Genomic DNA, 15,549 nt, shown 5'->3' with positions numbered 1-15,549 from the left:
CTTATTCCTAAAAAACCATTTTGTTCCTATGGCATTCTTGTCCTTTGGTCTAGGAACTAACTCCCATGTATCATTCTTTATTATTTGATCCAATTTGTCATGTCCCCTAATCATGATAGTGAAATTAAAGAGTTATAATATAAAATAATATATTTTGGCATAATAATAATACATTTCTTAGATAATCATAATAATGTTGAATGAAATAATAATACTATATTATCTATTAATGTATGATAATTTTACATATAAATATTATATAGGATCATAAATTTAATATGTCATAATATCAAAATTCAACATCTGAATAAGAAAGAGACTTATATAAAAATATAAATAAATAATATACAAATCATTATTATATAATATGATATTATATTATAATTGTAATATTTAAAAGAGAAATGAATCATATATGATATGATTTAAATATATAATAATATTTTAATATTAAAATATTAATATAAATAGATGATAAATATAACAAAACTAATTTGAATAGAAACATCTATTCTCACAATGAAATATATAAATGTATACAAACAAAAAGGAGAAGGGGGGGGGGGGGGGAATTGTTTATGAAATTAAGAAGTAAAAATTCAAAGATGGGGAAATATGGATAAATGAGAAGAATTACAACGAAGATATAAAATAACATTGCAATAAGAAAATTTATAATAAATTAAATGAATGTTCCAATAGGGAACATTATAGTGGTACTAGAGCCTCAATCTTGTCATCCTGTGAAGATTATTCTAAAAAAGAAAAAGAAAAACTATTGCAAAGATTTTATCAGAGCTGTATATTTCTGGATGTATCTAGTAGCACCATCTAGTTTCTTTAAAGATCAACAATATCCAATATCCATTTAAAATCATATGTCATATTTTCTAGAAGAATAATATTGTGAAGATAGTTTAACATTGCCACAAAATCTAATTATTCGGTTCGAGAATAGTTTTGGATTATTAAATCGGTGCCCATAATTAACATCTGTGATGAATGTTACTTAACTTTAAAGAGTGGAATAAATGGAGAATTTATGAGTATTGTATTTTTTGTGATTTATAATAGTAGTTTTATTAGGCCTTTCAAACTTATTTCGTAAGCATTTGTAATATAATCAATTATTGACATGGGAGTCAAAGACAATTTTCATGGATTGCAGTAATTTTTTAAGCTTTACATAAGAGGAATATAGAACTGGGGACAAAGGAATGAAGTTTTTAAGCTCTGCCAGCCTGTGATTATCTAATGAGAATAAATATGCCATGATAGATGAATGAAATTTAAGGTGACAAGCTCTATTCATGTTTGGCCACAACCAAAAATAAATCCATACATGGACTATGAATGCATGATTGATATGCCTTTGGAGAGAAGCTTTGATAACCTATGAATGGTCTCCATAGATAATTCTTGCTACACTTATTATCGACTAAATGGCCTCATCACCATATATTCTTAAGAAAGTTTCCTTGTGTATGAATACTAAAATGCCAAAACAAAAAAGCACTTGGACAACCACCAAGTCAAGAGAGTAAAGTATGTGAGTAAAGTATGCTATTGTTACTGCCAACCTATAAAACAATAGTAATGAAGAAGATCACCATTCATGGAAGGATGATTTAAAATATATCACACAAAATGCTAACACATATACATATACACAGAATGAACCAAAATACCATAGTAATAAAAATACACACAATCAAAATAAAGGAAGGGATCAAATAAGATAACAAAATGATCATGGAGATAAGGATCATTTAGTGCAACAACCATGTTGGTGTTTGAAAATGTTACCCATTTTCAATTACCCTGATGAGAACAAGATGCATCTAGGGGCAACTAACTCCCATTATCAACACACCCATTCAGACACCAGGCCAACTATAAGGCTTGACCCTTCTTCTTCTTCAAGCTCTGCAAAACCTAGGTGGGTGAACCTATAGATTCCTTATATGGTACCAGTTGTCAAAGCATACACTGAATCTATTATGAAGCAGATAAAACCCTTATTTCTCCTGATAACTCATGAAATAACATCAATCTAAAGTAGCTAAATGCAGATCTAGGAACCTCAGAAGCTGAGTGAGGGCATTCTATTATAGCTCTTCAACATGAAAGGGAAAAGCATTTGATTAATGATGTTGAGTTTCAACAAATCCTCAAACATGCAGCAATATAAGAGGTGATCTTAAAAATGATCAGTGCCTAATCCATTGGGCAATTCCATGAATTCAAAACATACATCTGTGACATCATGACATATCTCATACACCCAAACATCAGATCTACCCAACCACCTTGTGATTCAGATATCAGTGTTTATTCAGGTCTCATTCTCACAAAATATCCTTCTCAAATAACCAGTAACCTGAAAGGGATGCAAATGGGTCTAAGATCTTTGTTCCAAAACCACATAAGACTTACAGATTACTAAGACAGGAGAAAAGAACCAGAACAAAACTAGTGGAATTCTTGCTCATATGTATTCATTTCCTTGAAACTATACATTCAGATGCATAAAATTAAAACATGAAACCACCTAACAGGTCTGAACTATCTGTATTTATCTTCCTACTACTATTCACATGAGAGAAATTGCTAAAGAAATATGTGGTATCATAGTATGGGAACATATCAAAACTGGATCCAAAATCTGGTATCTCAGTAGTGACTGGTGTTTCTCCAAAGACTGGAACCAACTGGTTTCTCAGTAACAAAAACTGGAACCCTTCAAATGGAAGAAAGAAAGAATAATATAGGATGAAGATGAAATCTTGGATTGAACCTGCAACTGCCATCTATCAACTTAGAAATCCATCTCCTACAACTGTAAAGACTCTCTCTAACCTCTTTCTTCCATCTGATTTGATTTTCTTGTTTCATCATTACATTGCAACTGATTTGCAAAATATCCCCAGCTAAATGATGAAATCCCTGATTTGCTAAAAATCTGATTTGCATCAAAATGCTGATAAAACTTGCTTTAACTGACTTAGAGATGCCCCCAACTGAATTCTCCTTGTCTTTTACGCATTTTCAAGCTATCAACTTGCCAAAAATCACAACTGAACTTCCTGGTCTGAAAATGGTTGCAATTCAAGTACTTGATAGAAAACCTCGTGTAGCTCAAACAGACTAATACCTGTGCAAAAACTGACTCCAGAATCAGAAAGTTTGTCTTCTCCTGATTCTGGCGATATATAACATTGCCTATCTAGACTCTCAGAAACCTCCTGAAAATAATTTTAAAAATGACCCCTCTGGTATAAAAAACATGGTCTTCACATTTGATTTTTTAAATTTATTTCAAAAATTTAAAAAAATTCTAATGTCCAAACTTTATAATAGAAGCCCTTTGAATTTTAAATTTTTGGATGTGGAAATCATTTTTGGAGAAAAATTTAAAATCATTATTTTATATTTTCCAAAATTTCTCCCTCATCTCTGGGCCCACTAGGTGCCACTTGGACTGCCATGTGGTGGCCCCTAATTGGCCAGCCTATGCCACATCACCCGCTTATGAAGCACGCCTCGTCACATGCCTTGTCATCATTGAGCAGGTCCCACCACCACCTGGTGCAAGCCCGCATTCTCGCATTACTTATCTTCCTACATCTTCATATTGCGAGGATGCACACGCCGTCGGATGCGGCCATGTGGCGCAATTTGCCACGATCTGAGTTTCGAGCGCCACATCAGCTCGCGTGCAAGTTTGATTAAAATTTTGTGTTATTCGCCTTCAACTGACATCATCCTTGCGTAGTAGCCTATTCGGGTCCCACCTCATAGCTTGCGGCCTTTTAAAAGGTTGTGTCTTTTAAGGCACTTTTCTTATGCAATGAGTTATATTTAAAGATTGTGGAAGTCCCCTATGTCTTGAATGTGGGATAACTGGTTTAAAAAAAACCATGCCTTGTATGCAATGGCCTATGGATCACTCCTTTCTTCTTTCAACAGTTTATCCGTGGCTGTTTCTTCAAAGAAAACCTCTTCTTTAATGTTGAATCTTTTCATCATGCTATTTATAGATGTCTCCTTGAGTGTGGAGCTCTGTTTTCTCTGTGGTTTGCTGAGGCATTCTTTTTGACAGCGACTTTGACTAGGATTCTATTGAATGCTTGGGCTGGTTAATCATCCCTACTGCTTTGTTTTTTTTATGAAATGCAGACCGCTGCTCCTTCAATGCATTGATTCGGCTCCTTTTAACTATTCTGGTATTTTCATTTTTGCTTGATGATCATTGGCAGGTTATTGACTTTGACGACTATGGTTTTATCCTTCATTTAATCAATGGTTTGGAGCTTTGGCTACATCAAATTCCTCTCATCTTTCAACACTGGTGGCTATCCTCTTTTTGCTGCACCAACCTCTATCAATGTGTAGGGTCATCCATTTTCTTGGGTGCAATCTTTCTTAAATACCTCTATCTAGGCAGAGGCTGCTACTCTTCTCTTTCATGGATGCCACGTGAGCATTTCTTCACCTATGACCTGGCCCTCTTATGCGTGGGCTAAGCCTTGTTTATAGAGCTCTTTTAATTTCTCAGCGTGATGTGAATCTCTGCTTTAAATGGTGTGGCTTTCCTGTATGATCCTCTGAGAACCTTCTTTAAATCTATTATGGGATTTCATTGATGCAAGCATCTTCTTTTAATACTTTCATGTTCTTATTACAGGGCTGACTTCCTCCAAGTTCTAGCTGCGATTTTTATTAGACAGTGGCCTCTGAATTTGACTCTCCTCTTCTATATCTGTTGTTCCTCACATTATCTAATGTGCTAATGAAACTAAAATGTAGCTTGCGTTAATACAAGCCTCCACTTGACATAGTTCTAGGAGTTCTCTGACCAAGGGGATGCGGGCCAACTGCTTTTAACTTGAACCATTTGCAAAGGAGGGTGCCTCTTAGTAAACAATTATATCCATACTGAACTAATTTGTTTCTGTTTTTCATTATCTTCCTCAAAAATCAAATGCACCCATATTAACTTTCAATCTACAAATATGAGTTTTCTTCGATGGTGCCTTTCAATATGGACGTATGCTGTTTTAATAGGCCACATCTTAAAACTCAAATCAGTGAGATGCACCTACTTCATTATCACATTAGAAACAATCTTCGAATATCACTTCACATAAGATTCAGTAGTGCCTTATCCATAGGCATTTGACCTGGCTTTAAAAGCATATTGTCTTCATAAATGTCTTGTCCTTCATTTGATGAAGTTAGCTGGACCCCAAAGTGGGTCCGGCTAAAAAAAATTTCATTCCCAAACAACTACATCCTCAAACTGATCCACTGACCTTCTCAAACTGATTGGAAACAATTTTGACCATAGATTGATCATTAAAATTTGCTTTACCACTGATTTGTAAACTGTTAATCTGGTGCCAGGAGGTCTGTTGATTGCCTTTGAAAATTGACCCAAACCTCTGATCAAGCTCTGAAAACTGGCACACTAAATCTTTGTTCTACATTCTTCAACCTTGTTAAATCTAGTCTTATGAAGAATTCCCAGTCAAATGATATTCGCTGTCAAAGTTGCCAATTTAAAATCACCTGCAGATAAACACGTCAGAAAGCAACAAACTGGGTTTGGATCTGGCTCGAAAAAATTGGGCAAACAGACACTTGAGGTTCTGAAAATAGGGAGACTAATACTTTGCCATGAGGATAGTATGATTCCACAATTTTGACTCATGACGAATAACTGGGCACAAATGGCGGATGTTCAAAGTAGGCTACCTGGAGTTGCAGGACAATGAACACTAGTAAAATATCATTTTTAACAAATGGAATGACCCTAGAAAATTGTGAAGACGGAGTCATCAGGTTCTAAAAACTGGAACACTTGTAGTATTTTTAGTAGATAATACAGGGGAACAAACCGTTTGATCTTGCCAATCATAGATTTCAAGTTATAACATCATGAATAGGGGTACTGATAAATCTGCAAGTGCTGACACCAGTAAAAAGTCATAAATTGCGTTTGGAATCGCATTTGGAAACTAATCAAACAGATTCGTCAAGACTTAAAAATTGAAACATAGGAAGTCTCTAACATCTAAAATTCAATGCAAAAGGAAATTTAGCATTTTAGTCAACTGGGTCGAAGTTATAGCACGTCAAACAGGGCTTCTCGAAAATGTGTGCAAAGTGCAAAGGCATGAAAACAGTAACTGACCAACTTTGAGGGACTCAAAACCTATTCAAACGGACTCAAAATGACTCAAAATCTGAACCATAGACTCTCAAGTATGGATATTAGATACTACCAAAGTGGTGAATCCTAAAACATTTTTGGGTGCGAGATATTTATTTACAAACAAAGCCTCCTGTCGTTGTTTGACACTTGGGTGAAAATGCAAAATTGATACTAGCTCAAAACAGAATTTTGCCAAATGACTCAAAAACTCAATTTAACTTCATGAAATGCTTAGGCATGCTGAATAAAAGGTGCTAGAAGCATTAAACACCTTATGGGTCTCAAATGGACAGTCAGGTACAACCAGGCACATATGCATTTTAAAAGCGTTTAAGGGCTTGATATTTTAATGGTATCAAAATTTGCCATGCAATTTTTAGCGCCAACAAACCAAAAATGATTTTTATTTTTTTTATGAACCTAAATTTGTTGAGGGAATCAAATTATTGAGCTATGGAATGTCCATACAAATAGATAAGGAGAGATAACCAAACTTATATCATAATTTTAAATATATATAATCTATCCTATTAGCCTAGTTTTTCACCTACTATAATTTTGTGACACACTATAGTGAAAAACCCTAGTCCCATGATTAAATTGTGAGATGTGTTAAAATCCAAGGTGAAATTATTAAAATTTCATAAAACCTTTATTATTGTGCCCTAGTTCTCAAAATCATAGAAAATCGTATTTTATAAAAATGCATGGGAAGAATTTATCCTAAGTTTTCACCCTTATATTTTCCAATTTTATTTTAAAGCTACTTTTCTAGAATTTAAAAATTCTTTGATGTAAACCTTGCCTTAACCATGGCTTCACTTTTGTTAATTCCTTAATAATTTACAAAGTGTTTTAGTCACCATGGTTTACTGTTGTCAACCATTGATCTTTGGAAGATCAATGATGGGTGCATGCCCACATTGAGAATTTGCTTGACCTTTAGCAAATTTGGGAATGCACCTATTTGCCACATAGAAATTGGTGATTCTAGCCATTACATTCACTACAAAAAAATGGAGGTGTTAGAACATTCTCAGAGTTGTCAGGGGTTGTTAGAGCACATTTATGATTTCAAGCAATTTCATTGGTCAAGCTAAGTAGTGGGGTCATCTTTTGGTATTATAACATTGCACCATTGATCGTGGGAAGATCCACAATAGGCATATTACTACTTCATGGAAATGTGAAAATTTTAACTAATTCATTAAAGTGCCCTCTTTCCACATGTACTCATGTGTACTCGGTGATGTCACGCCTCTTATTTTAAAAGCGTGTTGAAGTAGTTAGGGACTGTCAGAACACACTAGATAAAGTGCATCATTTTATTGGTTGACCCTACTAACTGGGTTGTAAAAATTGTAAGATGAATGACACCATCAATATTTGAAAGATCAACAAAACTCACTTTACTACAATATTAAAATGACTAGACTTTAACTAATGTGGTAAAGAGCTTGCTTGCCATGTGGACAAGTGGGGTCAGTTACTAAGAAGGTTGCCTAGTCACACCAACATGGAAAATCATATTGATATGGAACATGATGATTGGTGTGATGGTCTATGTGTTTGCTGAAATGGAAGGTGATTGTACCATTGGGCCCATGATTTTAAAGCTAGAGTTATGAAGATAGAAGGATCCTTTAGGATCATTGATCTTTGGAAGATCAATGATCAACACTTCATCACTTCGAGAAAGTGATCAAATATTATGAAATGTGGGAATGTACCCTATTAACACATTGTGAATTTCTAAAAAAGGTTAATGTAGCCATTTTGAGTTCAAATCAAACCATCTGATTCTTCATGATCAAAGGTTGAAATTCAAACTTCATGGCATGGCACAAAATTTGACTATTGAAGCATTAAATTCTATAAATATCATCTTGTATGAGCTTAATACTAAAATAAAATTCCCAATCCTTCATTATTGAGTAAAGAGACTATAGAATTTTCATATTGCACTAATTTCTAGAGCTAACAACAAGAGTTTTCAAGGGTTTCAACACATTGCAAAGTGGTTTACAGAGAGAAAAAAGAAAGAAAAGTTGGGTAAGTCGTTTGAACTTCTAAAAATTGAGAAATTGTAATTGCACTAGGGTAAATTACAAAAATGCCTCCATGAAAAGATTTTTTGGGAAAATTTGATTATCTAAAGAGGGTAGTTCATGATGATTTCTTGGAACAAATGTCATTTTCAATGAATGAATTAGCAAGGGGTAGAGAGCTTATTCTGAAAAACCCTAGGTTACTAGTTGGTGACAGTTTTGTGATGTCCCCTTCTAGCTAGAGACATCACTTTAGCTGGTGATTAGCCTATCAAAGACCCTCGTAGGCTAATAAGATTGGACAGAGGGTCACCTTGGTGTGGAGATCCTCCAAGGACCAGATCAGAGTACTCTTTTGGGTTGCCAGAGTTTGTTTATGATGAGTTTTCCTTTGATTTTGGCTTGGTTAGGCTATTTTTAGCAGTTTTGGAGTTATAAAGATAGACCCCTGCTATTTTTAGAAAAGGGGTATGGTCATATGTAGTTCTATAATGTTAGCTCCCAATCCAAATGACATTCAAAAATGTTGAGTAATAATGGAGATATTAATGTTTATTTAGTTAAAGTTAACATTATTGGTTTTGAGCCTATATTGTTAAGTTATAATATATAACTTAAGTGAGGGTCATGATATCATAAAAGGGGCCATCATTTCAATTAATTGTGGGTCCAAGCTTATGGAAAAATTAAAAGGGGTTTTCTAAGTTTTAATGTAATAACATTTTTTATGTTATTATTATATCTTTTATCCCACATTGAGCGTGTAGACTCATTCTGGAGTTGAGGAGTCCTTATAAAAAAACCTTGTCTTCCTTCAAGAGCAGGTTATGAGAATTGCTTAAAAACTTTGCCTTGTGAAATTTCTTGAAGTTGTGGCAACAAAGGTTTCTACAAGTTTAAGAAGAATTCAGACTGTGGAGAACGTAGTATCTTCAGAGTTGATGCAATTTGAGGGTGTGAAATATCACTTAAATTTTGCCTATGAGTTGACTTCATTCTGGAGTCAATATTGTGTTTCAGTAGGGAAAAAGTGGATGAATCTGTTTACAAGTTGGAAGGGGTTATAACAGCAGCTACAGTGTTGTGAACAGTACAACGCTATAGTGAATTAAAAATCAGAGATTTAATATTGCAGTTTTTGATAGGCGCTGCCCAAGGAGGAAGCAACCAGCAACGTGGTTGCGTATCGGAGACAAAAATCAGGTTTTTTCAACTATTAATGATGATGTTTTTAATGTATGCTTCCAGCAATAAGTATTGTACAAACATTAGGAGCCATCTGAATAAATGAATTTGATTAGCATTATAATCAGATTTGAGTTATAATTTGAGGTAGATTAGTTTTCAATATTTTTATTTTCTTTTCATCAACTCAAAAACCCAAAAACAGCTTAAGACATTCAAAAACAAACCAAAAACAATTTATTACACCCAAGAAAACAAGCAGTGATCAGTGTAGAGCCTATTTGGGGTTCTTACATTGGTATCAGAGCCTAGTTCCTGCCATCCTGAGGGTTTGGGGAGTCATATGCAGCCACTGGAAATTGGACCACACAGGTACCATACTCGTAGGAGAGCTCTGATTGAAAGAGAATAGTTACAAGAAACAGGAAATATGGAAGAGAGGCATGATGGTAGTCCACCTAGAAACAAGAGGAATAATGATGATTAAGATACCAGAGAATTCTACCGTGCTATGGTTACAGGGCAGTAGCAGATGGCACAGGCATTACAGGCACTCACTACTATGGTAGAAAGGATGAACCCACCTATTAGACAAAATGGGGAGCTGGGAGAACAGGGAGATAACAGGAGTGCTACAGGTAATCAGAGACCACAACGGACCCATTCTAGAATAGCTGATAGGCCTACACGCCCTACATTTGTTCCAGAGGAGCCAGAAGAAGCTCCGGTAGAGGAGGCAACATGAGACCCCATATTCACAGATGCACTCATGGCTGCAAATGATGAATGGGAATTATTAGCTCCGTAGGTTCGAGAGAGGATGACCTTTGAATGCTTTGTAAATCAGAGGAGAGAGTATTACAGGTCACTCAGACAAGATAGGAGGCCTAGAGGTCAAAATAGTGAGCTGAAGAGGGCTACAGGCAAGCTTACTATGCCTACATTTGATGGGAGTGGTAAGATGATAGCTCAAGCTTGGATTCATAAGCTTGACACATTTTTGGCACTGAGGCCAATGACAGAGATTGAAGCTATCAAATATGCCACCTTGCATTTGGAGGGAATAGCACATGATTGGTGGTACCATGGTATGGTAACACTTCATCATAACCAAGTGACAGAATACCAGGACTTCGTGGATAGGTTGGTTGAAAGATTTGACAAGAAAGATCCAGAGATTTACTTCCGGGACTTAGCATAGCTGAAACAAATAGGCAACTTGGAGTATTTCATTGGTGAATTTCAGCGGTTGGCAGTCATGGTGCCAAACATTTCAGAGCATAGATTGATAGTTCTTTTCATTGAGGGCCTATCCGAACCACTGAGAGGTTAGATAAAGGCATTTGATCCTATTTCTTTACAGGAAGCGATGAGAAAGGCAAGAAGTATGGAACATGCAGTCCCAACAAACAAATTTCAGTCCAAAGGAGCATCTTCTAGTAAGGATAACAAACCATTTTATAAAAAATCAGAGAGGACTGATTTTAAAATTGATTCTAAAGATAAAACTCCAGCACCTTTTGACAGGGAAACATTAAACGATTTGAGGAAGAAAAAATTATGTTTCTACTGTAAGGGACCCTATGATGCAAACCATGATTGTCCTCTTAGGCCAAAGGGAAAAGCTAACAAAGTTATGTGGGCATACTATGAGGAATCAGAATCAGATAATTCAGATCAGCAGTCTGATATAGAGGAAATAGATGGTGAAAAAGAGGAAGACAAGGCTGAAAACTTGTCTAAAATGGAGTCCAAGGATGGGGAAGGAGATGGGCAATTTAGGGAAGCTCGTCTCACTAGTATTAAGCAAGAAGGGTCATTCCGGATGAGAGGAGTACTTGCTGGACAGCGAGTCATAACCTTGGTTGATACAAGTGCCACTCATAATTTCATTGATGCTAGGATGGTGGAGAAGCGTGGCATACAAATAGAGGAGTTTGGGGGAATTAGAGTGAGGGTAGCGGATGGCTATGTCCTCAAATGTGATCGTAGGATCACTGGACTCCCATTGAAAGTTAATAATTATGACTTTAAGGCAGATTTTTATGTTGTACCTATGGGAGATACAGATATAGTTCTTGGGATGAGTTGGTTGCACGATATTGGTGAGTTCACTCTTAACTTCAAGGAGATGGAGATGAGGTTTAAAGTGAATGGGAAGACACATATTCTTAAGGCAATCAGGGACAGTGATCTCAGGATGGTCTCTTTTCATAGAATGGCTAGATTGATTCGACATGATCAGGTAGAGTGGGAAGCAAAGTGTATGTTGATGACATCACAGGAGGGACATCATAAGATTGAATATCCTCCTGATATTCAGGAGCTTAGAGTTAAACACTCTAAGGTGTTCAGTGACATTCCACCATGTAGACCACCAGACAGAGGTATTGAGCACATCATTGAGTTAGAGGAGGGGGCTAAGCCCATCATGATTACACCTTATAGGCATCCGAAGAGGTTGAAGGATGAAATTGAGAAAACCATAAAGGAGTTACTTGCTATGGGCCACATTAGACCAAGTAAGTCTCCTTTTGCTTCTTCAGTGGTGTTAGTAAAGAAGAAGGATGGGACATTGAGGATGTGCATTGATTACAGAGTGCTTAATAGGAAGACGATTGAAAACAGATACCACATTCCCAGGATCGATGAATTGATAGATGAGCTTCATGGAGCTTGCTTCTTCTCAAAGATAGATTTGAGATCAGGTTATCACCAGATCAGAGTTAGAGAGCAGGATATCGAGAAGACAGCCTTTAGATGTCATTGTGGCCATTTTGAGTTTGTAGTTATGCCATTTGGGCTAACTAACGCACCTACTACTTTTCAGGCAACAATGAATAGGGTTTTCCATCCTCAGTTGAGGAGATTTGTACGTGTCTTCTTCGATGATATCTTGGTATATAGTAGATCTTGGGAGGAGCACTTGGTTCACTTGGACATGGTGCTCGGTGTATTGGATAGAGAATCCTTGTATGCAAAGGAGTCGAAGTGTGATTTGGGCATGACAAAGTTGTTGTACTTGGGTGACATCATCAGTGCAGAGGGCGTGTGCATGGATCCTAAAAAGATTCGTGCCACTGTGGAGTGGCCTTCACCAGTGAACCTTACACAGTTGAGGGGCTTTCTAGGACTATGTGGTTTCTACAGAAGGTTTGTGGATGGATATTCCAAGCATGCGGCACCCTTGACAGATTTGATGAGAAAGGGAGCTTTCTTGTGGACTCTTGAAGCACAGGAGTGTTTTGAGAAATTTAAGGGGTTGATGACTTCTTGTCCAGTGTTAGCATTACCAGATTTCAGCAAACCTTTTGAGCTACATTGTGATGCTTCTAGAGAGGGCATTGGAGCGGTGCTTATGCAGGAGAAGCACCCTATTGCTTATGAGAGTAGGAAATTGAGAGGGCCAGAGCGGAGCTTCAGCATATATGATAAGGAGATGTTAGGCATTATGCATGCTTTGGCCAAATTCAGGCAATATTTGGTAGGTAGAAAATTTTGTATCAAAATCGACCATAATAGCCTAAGACACTTTTTGGGGCAACGATATCTCAATGATAGGCAGCAAAAGTGGGTGAGAAAGTTATAGTCCTATGACTTTGACAATACATATTTTAAGGGGACACAGAATGTAGTTGCTAATGCCTTATCACGTAGGCCCCATTTGGGCTTGTTGACAGACATATCGGAGGATTGGAGACACTTGATCCTTGCAGAGTATGCAAAGGACACTTGGGCAGCTGGATTCATAGATGGGACTATTCAGGACAGCAGATACACCCTTGTGAATGAGCTCATCATTTACAAAGGACGAATATTTTTGGTCCCAGGATCAGTAGTGAGGAGGGTGGTTTTGAAATATTTTCATGATTCACCTATGGCAAGACATCCTAGTTTCTACAAGACATACCGACAGATTAGAGAGTGATTCACATGGAAAGGGCTCAAAGCAGAGGTACTTCAATATGTTAGGGAGTGTCCCACTTGCCAACAGAATAAGCAAGAACACTCCTATCCAGCCGGTTTACTTCAACCACTTCTGATTCCTGATAGGAAGTGGGAGTGTTTGTCTATGGACTTCATCACAAGACTGCCTAGAGCCCAAGGCAGAGACTGCATATATGTGGTTGTGGATCGCCTTACGAAGTTTGCACACTTCTTTCTGATCACTGCTACATACACTGCTACACAGGTGGTAGAGTTGTTCTTCAAAGAGATATTCAGATTACATGGCTTACCTCGGAGCATTGTAAGTGACAGAGACAGTAGGTTTATGAGTCACTTTTGGTAGGAGCTATTCAGGTTGTGTGCGATAGAGCTCACTCTGAGTACTAGCTACCACCCTCAGACAGATGGTCAAACAGAGATAGTAAACAAATGGGTGGAGGGATATCTCAAAAATTATATAGCAGGGCAACAGAGGGCATGGGTAAAGTGGATTTATCTTTGTGAGTATTGCTACAATATCACTTATCACATGTCCATTCAGATGTCACCCTTCATGGCCCTGTATGGGTATGAGGCACCCAATTTTATGGATCTACTTTTGAGTGACAGTAGAGTGCCCAGTGTAGGTGATTTGTTACAAGAGAGTCAAGACCTTGTTAAGACTCTCAAGGATAATCTAACTAAGGCACAAAATCAGCAAAAGCAGTATGCAGATCAGAAGAGAACTGAGCGAAATTTTGAGGTTGGAGACATGGTGTATCTTATGCTGCAGCCTTACCGTCAATCCACTCTCAAGAAGAGTGGTGCCGAGAAACTCAAGCCATGATACTATGGTCCATTTAGGATTATCAGGAAAGTGGGAGAGGTGGCTTATGAGTTAGACTTGCCGGCAGAGAGCAAGGTGCACAATGTTTTTCATGTGTCATGCCTCAAGAAGGTGCTAGGACATCATATTGTGCCTTCTACAGTACTACCACCCCTGGATGATGAGGGAAAACTTGTTTTGATCCCGGAGGATATCATTGATTTTAGAGAGAGGAACTTGAGGAAATGTACCATCCAAGAATATTTGGTGAAGTGGAAGGATTTGCCGGTAGAGGATGCTACTTGGGAGAGCGAGGAGATTTTACAGCATCCAGAGTTGAGATTGCTTGAGGACAAGCAATTTCAAGGAGGGTGGACTGTGATGTCCCCTTCTAGCTAGAGACATCACTTTAGCTGGTGATTAGCCTATCAAAGACCCTCGTAGGCTAATAAGATTGGACAGAGGGTCACCTTGGTGTGGAGATCCTCCAAGGACCAGATCAGAGTACTCTTCTGGGTTGCCAGAGTTTGTTTATGATGATTTTTCCTTTGAGTTTGGCTTGGTCAGGCTATTTTTAGCAGTTTTGGAGTTATAAAGATAGACCTCTACTATTTTTAGAAAAGGGGTATGGTCATATGTAGTTCTATCATGTTAGCTCCCAATCCAAATGACATTCAAAAATGTTGAGTAATAATGGAGATATTAATGTTTATTTAGTTAAAATTAACATTATTGGTTTTGAGCCTATATTGTTAAGTTATAATATATAACTTAAGTGAGGGTCATGATATCATAAAAGGGGCCATCATTTCAATTAATTGTGGGTCCAAGCTTATGGAAAAATTAAAAGGGGTTTTCTAAGTTTTAATGTAATAACATTTTTTATGTTATTATTATATCTTTTATCCCACATTGAGCATGGAGACTCATTCTGGAGTTGAGGAGTCCTTATAAACAAACCTTGTCTTCCTTCAAGAGCAGGTTATGAGAATTGCTTAAAAACTTTGCCTTGTGAAATTTCTTGAAGTTGTGGCAACAAGGGTTTCTACAAGTTTAAGAAGAATTCAGACTGTGGAGAATGTAGTATCTTCAGAGTTGATGCAATTTGAGGGTGTGAAATATCACTTGAATTTTGCCTGTGAGTTGACTTCATTCTGGAGTCAATATTGTGTTTCAGTAGGGAAAAAGTGGATGAATCTGTTTACAGGTTGGAAGGGGTTATAACAGCAGCTACAGTGTTGTGAACAGTACAACGCTATAGTGAATTAAAAATCAGAGATTTAATATTGTGGTTTTTGATAGGCATTGCCCAAGGAGGAACCAACCAGCAGCGTGGTTGCGTATCG

This window comes from Cupressus sempervirens, chromosome 7, assembly GCF_028749045.1.
Source record: "Cupressus sempervirens isolate cs-2001-9-10 chromosome 7, ASM2874904v1, whole genome shotgun sequence".
In the NCBI taxonomy this organism is placed as follows: domain Eukaryota; kingdom Viridiplantae; phylum Streptophyta; class Pinopsida; order Cupressales; family Cupressaceae; genus Cupressus; species Cupressus sempervirens.
Note: the sequence above shows the minus strand (reverse complement) of the source record.